The 17,128-nt window shown below is 34.4% G+C and overlaps 1 protein-coding gene across 4 annotated transcripts in view; it reads right to left on the minus strand.

Moving 5' to 3' along the window:
- FBXO10 (F-box protein 10) overlaps positions 1-17,128 on the minus strand; it is a 99,333-nt gene that overhangs the window by 75,231 nt on the left and 6,974 nt on the right. The window contains exon 1 of one of the 4 annotated variants that reach the window (XM_074207606.1): positions 11,943-12,685. The exons of the other annotated variants lie outside the window; for them this stretch is intronic. The gene's annotated coding sequence lies outside the window, so the exon portion shown is untranslated. Of the gene's footprint in view, positions 1-11,942; positions 12,686-17,128 lie in introns of those variants that run through there. 4 annotated transcript variants of the gene reach the window in all.

The following is a 17,128-nucleotide window of genomic DNA, read 5'->3' on the forward strand; positions in this document are numbered from 1 at the left end:
CCAACACTTCACATAACAAATGCTTTATTAGCATCATGCTTTATCATTCAAAAGTAGGAGGGAAAAGGAAAGTAGATAGAAAGGAGGTAAACAGCTGGGATGAAAAGTATGGTCTGGGGCTACATGACACAGTCACCAAAGGGGAGAGTGAGGGCCACTAGGGAAGGAAACTTAGAGATCAGAAGGTCAAGCCTTCCAGAGTACAGTCTCTGATGATCTGTGCCCTCTGTGCATAGGGCAGGAGTGGCTGCCAGATAGCTGCAAAGCAATATTTCAGCCAAACTGCTCTATTTACTGTCCCTTGTATGCTGCATTCTTCCTCCCATGCCCTACAGGCTGTCCCCCATACCTAGAATGCATGTTCTCTTCACCTCTGTCTGTCAGAATCCCTGGCTTCCTTCCAGCCTCAGCTCAGGTGAAACCTTCTGTAGGAAGCCTACTATGATACTCCCCTCCCCGGCTGTCAATGCCCTCCTTTAAGAAATTTTATTTGATGTATTCATTTTGTATTTGATTTTATGTATGAGTGTGTATTATGATTTTCCCCCAACAGAATGTAAACTACTTGAGTACAGGGGCTATTTTATGCTTATTTTTGTAACCTTAGAACTTAATTTAGTACCTGGCCCATACTAGACAACAATTGCTTGGTGAATGTAGAATGTTTCATTTCAGATCATCTTTCCTATAACACAATTTTCCAAAAGAGGCAAACATAAGATCTCCTTGAGCTTAGTGTTTTTTAAAGGTGTCTGACTTGTATACTTTGATTGATTATGGTCTCACTGAGGTTGGTATTTCTTCTAATGGTAGCAATCACAACACATCTGTATCTTCAAGTGTGACTACTCCTGTTCATGTCCTCTCTCAAATGTCCCCCATAGGGGATCTACCCAATGTAGAAAGGGGGCCTTCCTTTAAATCTCTGAGCAAAATGAAGCTTTAAAGGTTCTCTCCTAACAAAATGTCTCCTGTACATATGCAAAGATTTCATAAGACTGTTTGATGGATCAAATTCCAGCAATAATTTTATTCAATAACCTTCTGATTATAAACATCAATTAATGCACAAAAGAGGGAAATAGGTGTTCAAAGTTGGTCACAAGTGTCATGAAGTATGTCTAACACACAGTTCATATGAAAGAGGCATTCTCATTAGAAGATAAAGTCTTCTAGATGCTCTTGCTTGGGGATGAAACTATGCTATTGAATTAAGTCTCAGATTACTACTAAACATATTACTATTACTTCAAAGAGATTCAATGGCCACTTATAAGGGATAAGATAAATAAATCACATAAAAAACAATAAATAGTCTATTTTCCAAGCTAAGAAATGCAGTAGGATGAGTAAACCATTAAGTTAGCATATTAGTACATATTTTTGATATGAATTGTAGATATACAATATGATGGGAAATTGATCAATGATTTCAATGACTGAAAGTTGCTCCATGTCATATACATAGAAAATGTTTTAATACCAGTGATATTCTTCTGATAAAATATATAGGTACAAATAATAAAACAATTTTTTCAAAGAATCAGAACAATAAATGACTTAAAGGGCAATGAAGGGATATATAATGGACATAAGTAGGCCATGACACACTATCAATAATGATTATATGTAAAAAAATGACAGAAAAATATAATCAAGAAAACGGATGATCAGAAAAGTAAGTGAATTGGCAATGTGGAGAAAGAGGGGGGGGGGAAAGATAGTCTAAATGGTAAAAAGCCCCAAGATGTATAAATCCTGGATATGTGTGTGTATGTATGTATGTATGTGTATATATATATATATATATATGAATATGAATATGGACAAGAATAATAAAGGATAAGAAGATGTGATTAGATTGTAAGCTCTGCAGACAGAATTCATGTGAATGGTATCTGGATTAGGGAAAATATAAACCCTGAATACTGAATTAATAAAAAAAAATGGCTTTTCACATTCAGTGAGAATGAGTTGCTATAAAATATAGCTGAAGCTTGCTAATTTTGACTAACTAGAGGGTCAACCAATATCTACTGATGTAAATATTGAGTAACTAAACATTTTTATGAAAGATAGTTAGAAGATACTATGATCTAGATTTAGAACATTTTATTAGATAAGGAAACTAAGGTCCAAAGGTGAATTGATTTGCCTGATGTCATAGAGGTATTAAGAAACCAAGCTTTGAATTTAGATCATCTAACTCTAATCCAAATCACTTCACTGCAACAGAGTTCAGAATATAGTTAAAAGAAAAGGCAGACAGTTTGACTGGATTTCAGAATACTAGAAGGGGAGTAATGTACAATGAGACTTGAGATGAGTTTGGGTCAGATTATTAAGTTCTTTAAAAGCTAAAAAGTGGGTTTTATAGTTTATTTCAGTAAGTACAGAGCCACTGGAATTTATTTTATTCAGACATATTGTTTTATTGTGCTTTGCTGACAGTGTATTTTTTTTTAATTTTTGTTTTTGTTTTTTTTTTGCAAGGCAATGGGGTTAAGTGGTTAAGTTTTCAGGTTTTTTTTGTCACTACCAAAAGAGTTCCTATAAACATTTTTACACCTATAAAATTTTGTCTTCTTTCTTTGGTCTGTTTGGAATTATATGCATGGTAGTAGTATTGTTGGTTAAAAGACTATGTGTAATTTAGTAATTTATTAACTATAATTCTAAATTGCTTTCCAGAACTTATCTAGAATATGAATCAATTCATAGTTCCATTAATAATGCTTCAATGTGCCTATATTTCCCTTTGGTCTACCCAACATTTATGATTTTCATTCTTGTCAACTTTGCCCAGTTTGATGAGTTTGTGGTATTTAATGGTGCTGTTACCAAAAAACAATGATCATATACTAAGCATAAAGTAATTGTAAATATTTAATAAATAAAAAAATATTTTTAAAAAGGTGATCAATTACTCCCACAATTATGACTAAGAATTCTTTTTTTTTTTTAGGTTTTTTTTGTGAGGCAAGGGGGTTAAGTGGCTTGCCCAAGGCCGCACAGCTAGGTAATTATTAAGTGTCTAAGGCCAGATTTGAAATCAGGTACTCCTGACTCCAGGGCTGGTGCTCTATCCACTTTGCCAACTAGCTACCCCGATAGTACATTTTTAACAAACTGAAGACTTGTGACAGCCCTACCTCAAGCCAATCTATTGGTGACATTTTTCCCAATGAGCATGTGCTCATATTGTATCTTTGTGTCACATTTTGGTAAATATTGCAATATTTCAACTTTTTTTATCATTATTATATCTCCTACATTGATCTTTGATCAGTGAGCTTTAATTTTATTATTGTAAATATATTGGGAAGTCACAGACCACATCCAGGTAAGATAGTAAACTTAATAAAGTTGTATGTATTTTGAAAAAAAAAAGAAAAGAAAAGGCAGAGGTGACTGGGGGAAGGTTCAGTTGAATTCACTACATAAGGAGAGAGATGGTAGCAGCAAAAGCTTTAGGATCTAGTAGCGAATCTCCTTCTTGCTTATCCCCTCAATCTCAGATTGATCAAACAAGCAACAAGCATTTATTAAGCAGCTTTTATTAGCCACTATATTAAGTAGAAAGGAAACAAATGTAAAAGTGAGAGAGTACTTCTCAGGGCATTTACAGTCTCCTGCAGTAGCACTCCAAGTGTGATCCAAGGACTTCTGGGATCCTTTCAGGGGTCTGTTAGGTCAAAACTATTTTCATTATTACAGTAAGGTGTTATTTCTCGATCAAATTGTCTTTCCTTTTCTAACTACAAATCTGTATGAGACTGGATTTTCTTCAACTATATGTAGTAAACAAACTAGTATATTGCTACAAATTGAATGCAGAAGCAGAAATAAAAATCTGGCTGTTTTCTATTGAGTTAATAATTAAAATGATCTACAAAAGAAAATATAAATAATGTCACTCTTTTTTCCTATTTTTTTATTTTTTGAAAATAATTATTTTTCACAAAAATGCTATTTAATAAAGAGCTAATAATTTTTATTGTTTTAAATGAATTAATAAACATTTTAAGTGGTATTCATCTTAATTACTAATATAGTAAATATCAATAGCCATAAACAAAATTTCTTTTTGGTCCTGTGACCAAAAGAGTTTGAGAGCTGCTATCCTACTGTACCCTACTTGATCTGGATCTCCAAGCCAGGCTGTTCATTTGGTTGAAAGAATTTTACAGCTATGAGAAGCTGAGGAGTGGCTTCCCAGGTCTGGCAAAGGAGTTATCTGGTTAAGCAGATGGTTCTAGGAGGGTCCAGGAACTGAAGAGTGTGTGTGTGGGGGGGTGTTTATGGAAAATGAGCATCTTCACCTGAGATGTTGGCATCTGGGGCATAATGGTCACTGTGTTAGTTCTAGTTCTGGATGTGAATTTTGCTGCAAATGAACTAATCTTTCTTGCCATGATAATCCTTGATTGGAGCCAGTACAAGATAAAAGAATATGAGAGATGATATGAGGAAGCTTCAGATAATTGGCGAGGAAATATGCCTCCTGCATTTGCAGAATGGTGGTAAGGAAAAAGATGAAAAATGAAGCACATATTGTCAGATATGGCCAATGTATTGCTCTGTCCTGCTGATTGGCAGTTCTTTGTTATTAAGGATGGGCTCCACTTATGGAAGTGCAGAGTGACATTGGGAAGTACCAGTTTGTAGTTTACCTTAACCCAATGTTTTAGATAAGAGACTATCAAAATACTAGTCATAATCAAGAAGTATGTCTTTTGTCTGGAGCTCTGATTTCATCAGGATGGAGAATTCTCTGGTATGTAAAATCCCTTTACTGATGTAGATCAGCAACATATCTGTAATAAATCATCTTAAAGAACTGCCTGGGAAAACAAAACACACAGTTTAAATGACTAGCTTGTGATCATAGAGTCAGTATATGATAAAATTGAGGTCAAAATAATTGAGTACAAAGCAACAAGATGAATTTTTTATAAAAAAAGGTCCTACAAGAGCAGATAGGTGGTGCAGTGGATAAAGCACTGGCCCTGGAGTCAGGAGTACCTGGGTTCAAATCCGGTCTCAGACACTTAATAATTACCTAGCTGTGTGACCTTGAGCAAGCCACTTAACCCCATTTGCCTTGAAAAAACCTAAAAAAAAGGGTCCTATTTCCACAAAGTCCTACCCTTATGGTTCATCATGATATGAAAGTGACTACACATCCTTGGAAGTCATATGAGTGAGGTTAGCTCTATCAAGTCCTACCAACCTGGAAAAGTTATGAGTACAGATCTGGCAATAGTCTATTGTATCAAAAATAGCTTAGCTAAATTCAAAGAAGCTCATCATTAGGAGATGATGAGTTTCTTTAACCACACAGTTCATGTAACCAAGGTAAGGGGTTGTTTTCTGCACTGGTAGAAGAAGCAGTCAAACAGATTTTTAAGCATTTAAGCATTTTGCAATTAATTTTTTTTAAATCAATGGTATAGGCCAAGGATTTGATTTAGCAAAAATGCATATCAAGATCTGATAATTCTAGGTCTTAAGAGGCTTAATAATTACCTAGCTGTGTGACCTTGGGCAAGTTACTTAACCTCATTGCCTTGCAAAAACAAAACCCCAAAACCCAAGATCTGATGATTCCAGTTAGCCACAAATGAACCAGCAGCACAATAATAATAATAATAATGATTAAATTAAAAAAAAAAAGCAAACAGTCTTAGGCTGCTTTAAGTGAAACCTAGCCAGTGACCAGAAAGAAGCCAGTTGGACGCAACTCAGCAATAATGGGCATCAAATTTTAAGAAAGGGCATTGACAAGTAATAATTTATTCAGGAAGTCAATCAGGTAATGAAGGCTTTTGAAACTAAATCATATGAAATACAATTTAAGTATCTGGGGATGTTTATTCTAAAGAAAAGAAGACTGAAGAGAGACAGAAGAGTTGTCTCACATGTGTGAAGGGCTAACATGTGAAAAAAGAGAACTGCCTGGAGGCAGTGTGGCACAATGAAAGGAGCACTAGATTTGGAGTCAAAAGCCAAAATTCAAAACCTCACTTTCACTTTTAACCTGGGTAAACTTGAACAAGACAGTTAACTTCTATGAGCTGCAGTTTCTATATTTATAAAGTAGGGAAGTTGAGGAGATCCTAACTCTAATTCTACCCAGACAGCAGAAAGAGAGCCCAATGGACAGAAACTTTTCGGTTCAAAATAAAGAACTTTCTTACAACTGGAGCTGTCCAATAAAGTGACTGATTGCTTCCTGAGGTAGTGATTTCCACAACATTAAAGGTGTCCAGGGAGAGGCTGGATGACAATCCACCAGGGATTTCTGCATTATGTGAGAGGTTAATCTAGGAAAGGGATTCTCAACTTTTTTGTGTGTCATGGACCTCTTTGGCAATCTGGTAAAATCTGTGAATGCCCATTCAAGATACATAAAATAAAACAACTATGTCAAAATATAGCTATCAAAATACAGTTAAAGGAAAAAAGTTCACAGACCTCAGGTTAACAAATTCCAAGGTCCCTTCCAATGTGAAGACTTTATAAAATAGTAAAAAAAATATTTTTAAACAAAATGGCAAAAAAATCAAGTCTTATTCACTCTGGTTCCTAGAAGATCTTTAAAGCAGAAAACTAAGGGCCATTATATTGTTCAAAATTGTCACTTAAGCTAGGAGGTTATGGACCTGTGATGATGGAGGAAGACACAAAGAAAAGCTAAAATTGTTTTGTTTTTATTAAAGACTAACCAGTCTCTGAATAGTAAAGAGGGCAGTAGATTATGATAATAGCTAATTAGTATAGTCACCAAAAATTTAGAGTGTCATCTTCCATTCTCCAATCATATGGAAAGTCATCATACAATTAATTAATATCTATTAAGTGCCTTCAATTTTCTTTTGCTTGGATATTTGGATATTTGTTAGAAAGATTTTGTTTTTCTTTTTTTTTTCAGTAGAGGAGAAAAAATAAATGCTCATCAATTAAAAAAATTTTTTTATTAAAAAGCAAAATAAAAAAGTAAAAACAAAGTAAATTTAGGAAGGAGAGAATAAGTACTAATAATTGGGGGAATCAGAAAAGGTTTCACATAGAAGGTGACACCGCAGCTAAGAGTGTTAAAAAATAGATGTAAGAAAGGAATGTAATGTAGTGAGGCACAGGAACACACCTGTGAAAGGAATGGAAGGAGGGAGGGGTGATGGAACATGGTGTTTTATGGAACAGTTTGACTGGAATATAGGGGTTTTCATAAAAAAAAAAGTTAATAGGAGAGGAGGCTAAGTGGTGCAGTGGATACAGCACCGGCCCTGGAGTCAGGAGTACCTGAGTTCAAATCTGACCTCAGACACTTAATAATTACCTAGCTGTATGGCCTTGGGCAAGCCAATTAACCCCATTTGTCTTGCAAAAAAAAAACCCAACCTAATAAAAAAATTTTTTTTAAAGTTAATAGTACTAGAAGAAGAAATAAGTGAACATATGGAATATTGGTGGTTTTAATACACCTTTATTAAAATGTGGCAAATCTAGCAAAAAGATTAACAAAAAAGTATTGATTTGAATTGTACATTTAATAAGCTAGAGATAATTAGAGAAGAATTTAAATGACAGATGCAGAAAATGGACTTTTTCACATGCAAATGAAAATCTTAGAATCACATACTTAATCATAAAGAAGCCCTAGATAAATTGAAAGACATAGAAATACTACATGCTCTAATTTAAGATCACCATGGACTAAAAATAGAAATAAATAACATGAATGAACAGCACAAGTATTCATGAAACTAAAAATAATCTTTTAAACAATAATTTTTGTTAAATAATAAAGAAAAGAAGAAATTAGAAAAATGACAGCAGGATATTTACAAGAAAATACTAATATAACTTTAAAAAAAACCTATGGGATTTATGTGACACTATATATATATATATATATATATATATATATGTATATATATATATATATATATATATATATATATATCTTAGGGAGATTTTATTTATTTTGATTTTACAAATTTTCCCCTAATCTTGCTTCTCTCCCCCACCCCCTACAGAAACTATATATATATATATTTAAACCTATGGCGTATATATGAAACTGTATATTTTTAAAGGTATGTTTGCACTAACAAGAACACTAATTTAAACGAAGAGAAAAAAGCTAATAACTAAGTCTATAATTAAAGACATTAGAAAAAAGAAAATAAGTAAGTAGATAATATAGATATATAGATATATATATAAATATATAATATAATATATAATATAATAATTAATATATAGATATATATTAATATAGATAATAAATGTGAGAATAGTAATATAATATAATATAATAAAAAAGATTAAATAACTTCACTAATATATATCCAAGTGCTGAAGGGTTTTTGACAGTCAATAAAATCAACACATTCATTAGCAAATTTAATCTAAAGAGGGCAGAGAACCAACAAAATTAGAAATGAAAATGAAGAATATACAAAAGCTACAGAACAAAAGAATATAATTAGAGAATAGAATGCACAGCTATATATGAGTGATTTTGGAAACAAATAAAATATATGAATGCTTGCAAAAATATAAATTACCAAATAGAACAAAAAAAAGGAATAGATAATTTAAGTAGACCAATAAGGTCTCAAATCTAAAATCTGATAAAGACAAAAAGAAAATGACCATAATTTCATTAAAGATAATAGATTCCAAAACATTAAACAAATATGAAGTAGAATATAAAAAACATTGAAAAGTTATCTCCTTTTGGTTGCTTTCTCTTCTCTAAGTAATCACGATACTGCTCTCTCCTGGTTCTCCTCAATCTCCTTTGCTGGATCTTTCTGGACTTGCCCTAAGATTCTATGCTAGGACTCTTTCTCCTCTCCAGTTCTCATAGGTTCAACTAGTATTTTTATGTGTGTGATTAGTTTCAACTCATCACCACTGGTTGAATTTTGAACATCTCAAAATGATGTCCCATATACATATTCAAAATGGAACTTTTCTCCAAAATCCTTCCTCTTTTCAATTTTCCACTTACTGTCTAAAATACCATCATTCCTCCCTGTCACTCAAGCTCCCCTCATTCATTACTCACCCTCAAATATTTAATCAATTGACAAGTTCTGCTGTTTCCACTTTTATGACATCTCTTGTACTAGTCATCTTTTTTTTTTTTTTTAAGATATTTTTGTGCGAGCAGCTAGGTGGCTCAGTGGATAAAGCACCAGCCCTGGAGTCAGGAGTACCTGGGTTCAAATCCGGCCTCAAACACTTGATAATTACCTAGCTGTGTGGCTTTGGGCAAGCCACTTAACCCCATTTACCTTTTTTTTGCAAGGCAAATGGGGTTAAGTGGCTTGCCCAAAGCCACACAGCTAGGTAATTATCAAGTGTCTGAGACCGGATTTGAACCCAGGTACTCCAGACTCCAGGGCCGGTGCTTTATCCGCTACGGCACCTAGCTGCCCCGATTATCTTCTTTCTACTCGCACAATTGCCACTTTTGAGCAGGTCTCATCACCAACGTTAACTACTGCAATAGTAATTAGTATTCCAGTCTTAAATCTGCCTTTAGTCCAATCCATTCTCCACTCAGCTGTGAAAGTGATCTTTCTAAAGTGCAGGTTTGATCATGTGACCTTCCTACTCAACAAATTTCATTGGCTCCCTATCACCTCCAGGATCAAACATCTATTCCTCTGTTTGACATTTAAAACCCTTCCCAATGTACTTTACAATTGGTCTATTCACAATTGATTCTTGTCCCAAAGGCTGGTGTGCTTTCCTTCTTCGCTTCAGTCTCTTAGCTTCCCTGGATTCCTTCAAGATTAAGCTCAAATCCTCCCTTCTGAAGGAGACTTTCCCAGAGTACTGTTGTTTCTAGTCCTTTTTTACCTATGAGTATCTTCCATTTACAGTGTACATATCTTGCCTGTACACAATTCTTTGCATATTGTCTAGAGATTATTATTGCTATTGTTAGAAAATGAACTACTTAAGGGCAGGAATTGTTTTTGCCTTTCTGTATTGCATCTTTAATGTCTGTCATATGGGATTTTTAACAAATGCTTGCTGATTGACTTATTTACATCAAGACTTTAAGGATGGTTTGAGTTTAGGGAAAAAAGATTGACAACTTGAGACCAGTGACTACTAACTAAACAACAAATATTAATTCTAGAGCCTTTATATATTATTTAAATACTGTGAGTACTAAACCTAAAAACATAGATAAACTCACTTGGTAGCATGGGCCATATTTGATAAATTCTGAGATTGTCTGTTAGAGCTAAATTCCAAGTACAAAAGGTCAAAAATTCACTAATATAATTCATTCAAAAATTAAACATTTCTTAAACATTTATATGTAAGGAAAACAGTCTCTGCTCTCTTAGAGTTTAAATCTTACATATTCTACTGGGAAGACACAAAATATATAAGGATAAGTCAATACAAAGGCACTTAAGGAAGAAGAGAGCACTCCCCAAAGATCAGGCAAGGCTTCAATTAGACAGTAATACCTGAGCTGAGATGAGTTAGGAAGGAAGCCGGGTATTCTAAGGAGAACATGGTGGTGGTGAGAGATTCTGGGGATATGTGACAGTCTCTGAAAAGCAGTCAGAAGATGGGACACTGAGCAAAAGGAACATCCAGAAGGCTAGTTGGGCCAGCTTGTCTCTTACGTACTATCACCAATTTACCAGCATTTACCTTACAAGTTCTAATGACGAATATAGGACTCCTTGCTCTTACAATACAATTCCAAATTGCTGTCTTTCTTATTGCTTTTTATAGTTTCTCTTGTCTTCTTTTGCTGTCAAGTTGTAACCAGGGTTTTTAGAAAGAATCTTCAAATTCATACAGCTCAACACAATCAATTTACAAATTAGGAAACTGAGGTACAGAGAGATAATATAAGTTGGCCTAAGTAACACTGTGAGAAAATAGTAAAGGGAAGACAAGAACCTTGATCTTCAAACTTTCAATCTATCACTCTACTATCTCTCTTCTGTAGCATCTCCTTTCCTACTTATAATCATCTAAGGATTTGGATTCAATTATAATAGAATAACGTGGGGGGGAAGAAGTTTTAAATTTCTGAGGGGTTCTTTTATAAGTAAGATGTATGCACTTTAGTGACATGTTTTTGTCTGTAGGAGGCCTTCTGCCTCCTCCCTCTTTCTTAGCTCTCATCATTTTTTAAAAAGGTAAAATTGATGGACAGATTTTCCAGAAAGGTATTAGTAATACTAATACCACACTTCAGCTATATGTTTTTGTGACTTGCCCTGGGAACCTAAGCATTTAAAATACTGTTTCCATGAAGAAATATATTCAAAGTTATAAACCAAATTACAAAAAGATTTTGAAACACAATTTGTTCATAAATTGGATATCACTTTGTGATAAAGAATTAGAAACAAATGACCATCAAATGGCCAAACAAATTATGATACATGAATGGAATTGAATATTACTGTTTCATAAGAAACACAAATATGGAGAATTCAGAAAAACATGGTTAGTCATATGAATTAATGCAAAATGAAGAAGACTTAGGAAAATAGGGTAAACAATAATTAAAACAATACAAATGGAAAGAATAATAAAAAAAACCTTGTGAAACAGAATGTAACTATAATGACCAAGCTTTTCCCCAAAGAAAAGATGAGGAAATGTACTTTACTTTCTTTTTTACATAGATATAAGATCTGGTTGATATGTTTGTTTTGCAGAGACGCATTTTTTCCTAATTTTTTTAATATAGATGCTTCACTAAGTAAGGGAGAACGATATTTAAAAAAAGAAAGATGATATATAAAAACAAAAGATAGCAATATAAATTAAATATCTTTAAATAGGCAATTCCTGCATTGAAGGAGGGGGAGATCTTATATTCCCTGTTGTGTATAAATTACACCATCTTCTTTTGGGAAAGGTCGTTTATGACTCACCCAGTTAGATTCCCAAGCTTGTCAACAGCCCCCTGGAGAATACCCGATGTCTTTCTCCATTATAGTTGAGGTACTCCAGGGGATCTGAAAGCATGCAGTTCCAGAGAGAGGTTAGACTCTAAACTTAAAGCCCTTGGCTAGAAGACCCTTGGGGAACTTAAGGAAAATGTAATCAGCTCTGGCTACACTTCAGTATTTCTTATACCCTCACAGTGAGCAAATGCTGGCTGTTGTTTTTCAAACTCTTCACTAGCATCAGACTCCACATACAGGATCCCTAGGAGACATATCCTGGCCACTCCTTTATTCTTAATTCCACAGCTCAAAAGCTCCCATGGCAAAAGGTAGGGGGAAAACATGAAGGACGAAAAAAAAGCGTTACCTGGTTATGGAAATCCCTGCAGAAACTCAGCTCCCTATACTTGAAAGAAATGCTAAATCAAGTCGAACTGAATGCTCTTCATTCAAATAAAGTAAAGCTTCTAGCTGGAGAAATTACAAACCATAAAAGGGGTGGGAAATGAGGGAACTTTTATAGACAATCTCTTAGATCAGCTGTGACTGGGTTTGAATATTGCTCTGGTATAGGAAATAATGAGTTGGTTGATTTAGGAAAAAACATAGAAAAACCTGGACTTATGAAGGAAGATGCTATTCACCTTCACAGAAACAGATGACAAGTAGAAATAAGCAAAGTCTTACATACATGTGTATGCATGTATATGTTTATAGATATCTTATATATATCTATATCTAGATATCTATATCTATATCTATATATAGCCCTATTTAATGGTGGCCTTCTTTGTGGGGTTGAAGAGGGAAAAAATTAAGTAAAAAGTGCACTTCAGTGAACAAAAGAAAATCAAGGAAGCAAAGAAAAGCTGAGAAGCTTTGAAAACAATGTTTAGTCTTTTTTATATATAGCTTTTCTTTAAATGGAAATTTTTGTTTTATATTGAATCTCATGTTCTGCTGTGTACATGACAATTTTTTCTTATTTTGTATTTAACTTTAAAATAAATTCTAAAATCATCAAAAAAAAGTCAATGCTGTTTAATGTTGAACAAAAGAAGCCTGGATTTTATTCTTCAGGCAATGGGGAGTAACTGAAGGTTTTTAAGGAGAGGAATGATTCACACTGAGCTCCAAATATGGAAAGTTTCTTTGGTCATGTTGGATTGGATGGACTGTGGAGATGGAGGTCAGAAAAGGTAATTGGGAGATTATTACAAGAAGTAGTTAATGGGAAAAGCAATGAAGCCTTAAGCTAAGTCCCAATGGGAATAGAAAGGAAAAGAAGGATGTGAGAAATTAGGGGAAAGGGATAACTATAATAGACAATTAGATTTTCCAATCACTACCTATTACAGAAATGCAAATTAAAGCATCTCTGAGGTACCACTTCACACATCTCAGACTGGCCAATATGACAATGACCAATGTTGGAAGGGATGTGGGAAATCTGGGACATTAATATATTGTTGGTGGAACTGTGAACTAATCCAACTTTTCTGGAGAGCAATTTGGAATTACGTCCAAAGGACAATAAAAATGTGCATACCCTTTGATCCAGCAATACTACTACTGGTTCTGTACCCTTAAAAGAACATGAAAAAGGGTAAAAACATCATTTGTACATAAATATTCATAGCGGCTCTGTTTGTGGTGGCAAAGAATTGGAAACTAAGTGAATGTCCTTCAATTGGAAATAGTTCAGCAAATTGTGGTATATGTACATTATGGAATACTATTGTTCTATTAGAAACCAGGAGGGATAGGAATTCAAGGAAGCCTGGAAAGATTTGCATGAACTGATGCTGACCGAGAAGAGCATGAGGGTGATGAACAATCTTAATGGACTTGCTCATTCCATCAGTGCAACAATCAGGGACAATTTAGGGACATCTGTGATGTAGAATATCATCTGTATCCAGAGAAAAGAATTGTGGAGTTTGAACAAAGACCAAAGACTATTACCTTCAATTAAAAAAAAAACCTATTACCTTTTTATGTAATTTTATTATCTCTTATACTTTCTTTTCCCTTAAGGATATGATTTCTCTCTCATCACATTCAACTTATATCAATGTATACCATGGAAACAATGTAAAGACTAACAGACTGCCTTCTGTGGGGGGTGGGGTGGGGGGAGGGAAGCAAGATTGAAGGAAATTGTAAATTTCAAAATAAATTAATTAAATTTGTTAAAAGATGAAAAAAATAGACAATTAGATTTTGCGAAAGAGGTAACTGAAGATAAAGAAGTTAATAACATCTCCAAAGTCATATAACTAAAGAAAATGCAAAGTAGAAATGAACTGAGGGCTCTGACTCCAGATTCAGTGGCCCTATCACTTTATATCTCCTGCTTTTCTCTGTACTTCCATTTCCCTTTCTATGACATGGTTCTTGCTTAGTGATTTCCTCTCATTTTCATTACCCTGAAGATCTTGGAAACAAAGGGCTCTCACAACTGGTTTTAAAATCAAAGAATTTCTCTGACATTCTACTTAGATTGATGGGAACAGAGTAAATATGGAGGTGAATGATTTTCATTAGAAATTCATATAGAATGAATGTTTCATTATTGGGAATCTTATGTATGATGTGGTGAAGCTCAAGAAGCTAGTCAAAAAGCTCTCTGACAAATTTTACAATACAAATTGTCTCTTGGTTAGAACAATTATCTTTGCCACTGATCCAGGGATATACTTACTTGGTATGGATAACCCCCTCCCTGCCAATATTGTTTACAATCACCTCCATGCCTTATCATGTGATCTTTCTAAATTACTATAGCCCCCCCCCCCCAAAAAAATCCATCCCCACATAACCAGTTTTCTGATGTTAGATCAACAAGTACTGATTGTGGCTAAATATTGGGATACAAAAACAAACAAACAAAAAAGCCCATGGTCCCAGCACTCTAGTTGCTCACAGTCTAATGAGGGAAACAACATAAAAATAATGGTATATAACTACAGCTTAAATTGGGGCAGTCTCCAAGGGAAGGCACTGATGGGGATAAAAATGTCTTGAGGAAATTAAGATTTTAACTGAGATCTGAGAGAAGCTGGGAGAAGAGGTGAGGAGGAGAGTATTGCAGGTATTTGCCAGACCATATGCTTCAGTTGGTCTAGCCTTGGCAAGTCCATACCAATATGGGTCATCAGAATAAGACCCAAGGGTAGGATCATTCTATTCACACCATTTTCAGTGGCATTCACAAGTTGAGAACAGTACAAACTCTCATGAATTCATGATTTGTGCTTTGTCTCATGGAGTGACAAATGTAGTGTCAGATCAGTGATTTTGACACAGTCCTTATAATGACACTTCTCAGCTATGTTGGGTGACATATTTCCTCTTTTTATTTTCATTTTAGGAACATTCTTAAACATATGGTCATAGTTTGATCTTTCTCTGATTTTGACTGACTCACAGTCTCAATCTGTTTCTAACATGGTCTTTTTCTTTCTATCTCTGACTCTTGTAAATCTATTTCTCTCTGTTCCTCTGATTCTCTTTGACACCCTCCCTCTGCCCTATTTTTGGTATACTTTGTTTTTTTATCTCTTTTAGTTGTTTTATTGATGCTTTTATTTTTTTTAAAGTTACCACTACAACTTATGAATAATATCCCCCCAAAATGTAAATACACTTAAGTACTTAAGCAAAGTTGCATCTGGAGTCATCCATCACCTGTTGTCCTGACTTAGATCTTGCCATTGAACTCTGATGTCTCTGGAGGAGAGAGTGAGGCTGATGACCTACACATTGCTGCCTCACTTAAATCTAGTTCACTTGCAAGTCAAGATATCTCCCTACCAATGTCACTGGTTCTCTTCTAGAACAAAGGACAAATAGAGCACCAGTCTTTTAGTCAGGAGTCTCTAAGTTCAAATCTTGACTCAGATATATGACACATAGTAGCTATGCGGCCCTGAGCAAATTACTTAACCTCAATTGTCTCTCAAACAAAAAATAAAAACAAACAACAAAAGAATATAAGACAAACAACTACAACTGACACACAGAAGTCTCAAGATCTAGAAGAACTCATCTCTGCTGAAAGCAGAAACAGTCTCCCTCCCCCAAGATTTACTTACTTCCACTTTAAAGGTTCACATTCTTTAGTGCTTTTATATTATTTTTATCTCTCTAGAGACATTTTTCTTATTTCTGAACTTACAATGAACTGTTAGAGGAAAAAAAAAACTCAGTGGGTTGGTAACCACAAAACCAGGGATTAAATCCCAGCTCATCGACTACCTGTGTGATCCTGGACAAGTTACTTTACTTTTGACCTCCAGGCTCCTCATCTACAAATTTGGATAGGATGATCTCTAAGGCCTTTCCTGCTCTAAATTCTATAATTTCTTATGTAAGAAAGGAATATAATCTAAGAGAACAAAATGTGAAATCTGTATTTTTAGTGATAAAAATAGCCTTATCACAAGGATGGAAGGGACCTAGTTTGTTTAAAGCAAGCTCCAAACTACTTGTCCTCAGTGATTTAGCCATTTACCCCTCTCTCCCCCCCAAACAGCTATCAAAAGTGACCATCTGACACTGACTATCACAGTACAGAATTAATTATATTCAAGTTTGGATTTTCTATTTATTAAAAAAACTCAGGTATACAATATTTATTATATATTATATATTATATATATTATATATTATACTCAGCTTCTGACATTATTCTGGTCTGACATCTGACATCAATAGTCTGACTTCATTCTAGTTTGCTCTAATTTCTTGCCTTCTGGGCCCAAATTAATTTGCCCTGTCAAGTGAATAAACAAACACAAAACACACAAATAGGCTGAGTGTTTTTTCAATTCCTTTGCTTTTTATGTCTCCTTCATTATTTCATTATCCCTGACATTCTTTCCAAATATCTCGTTTTCCTTCCAAACCTAACCTTTACTTACTCTTCCCCTCCCCACAACTCTTTACTTTTGTAAAGTACTGCAATACTAATATTGCAATAGCTAAACAGAATAATTTAAAGAAAAGTAACAAAATTAGAAAAAAATAAGATGAAGCTCCCCCCAGAGAAAGCAGTTTCTGTGTGTGTGTGTGTGTGTGTGTGTGTGCGCACACACATACACACACTCTTGTATCCAGTGAGCAAATGATGCTTCATTTTTCTGTCTTTAACACATAGTATTTTAATT

The sequence above is a fragment of the Macrotis lagotis genome, chromosome X (assembly GCF_037893015.1).
Source record: "Macrotis lagotis isolate mMagLag1 chromosome X, bilby.v1.9.chrom.fasta, whole genome shotgun sequence".
Lineage (NCBI taxonomy): Eukaryota > Metazoa > Chordata > Mammalia > Peramelemorphia > Peramelidae > Macrotis > Macrotis lagotis.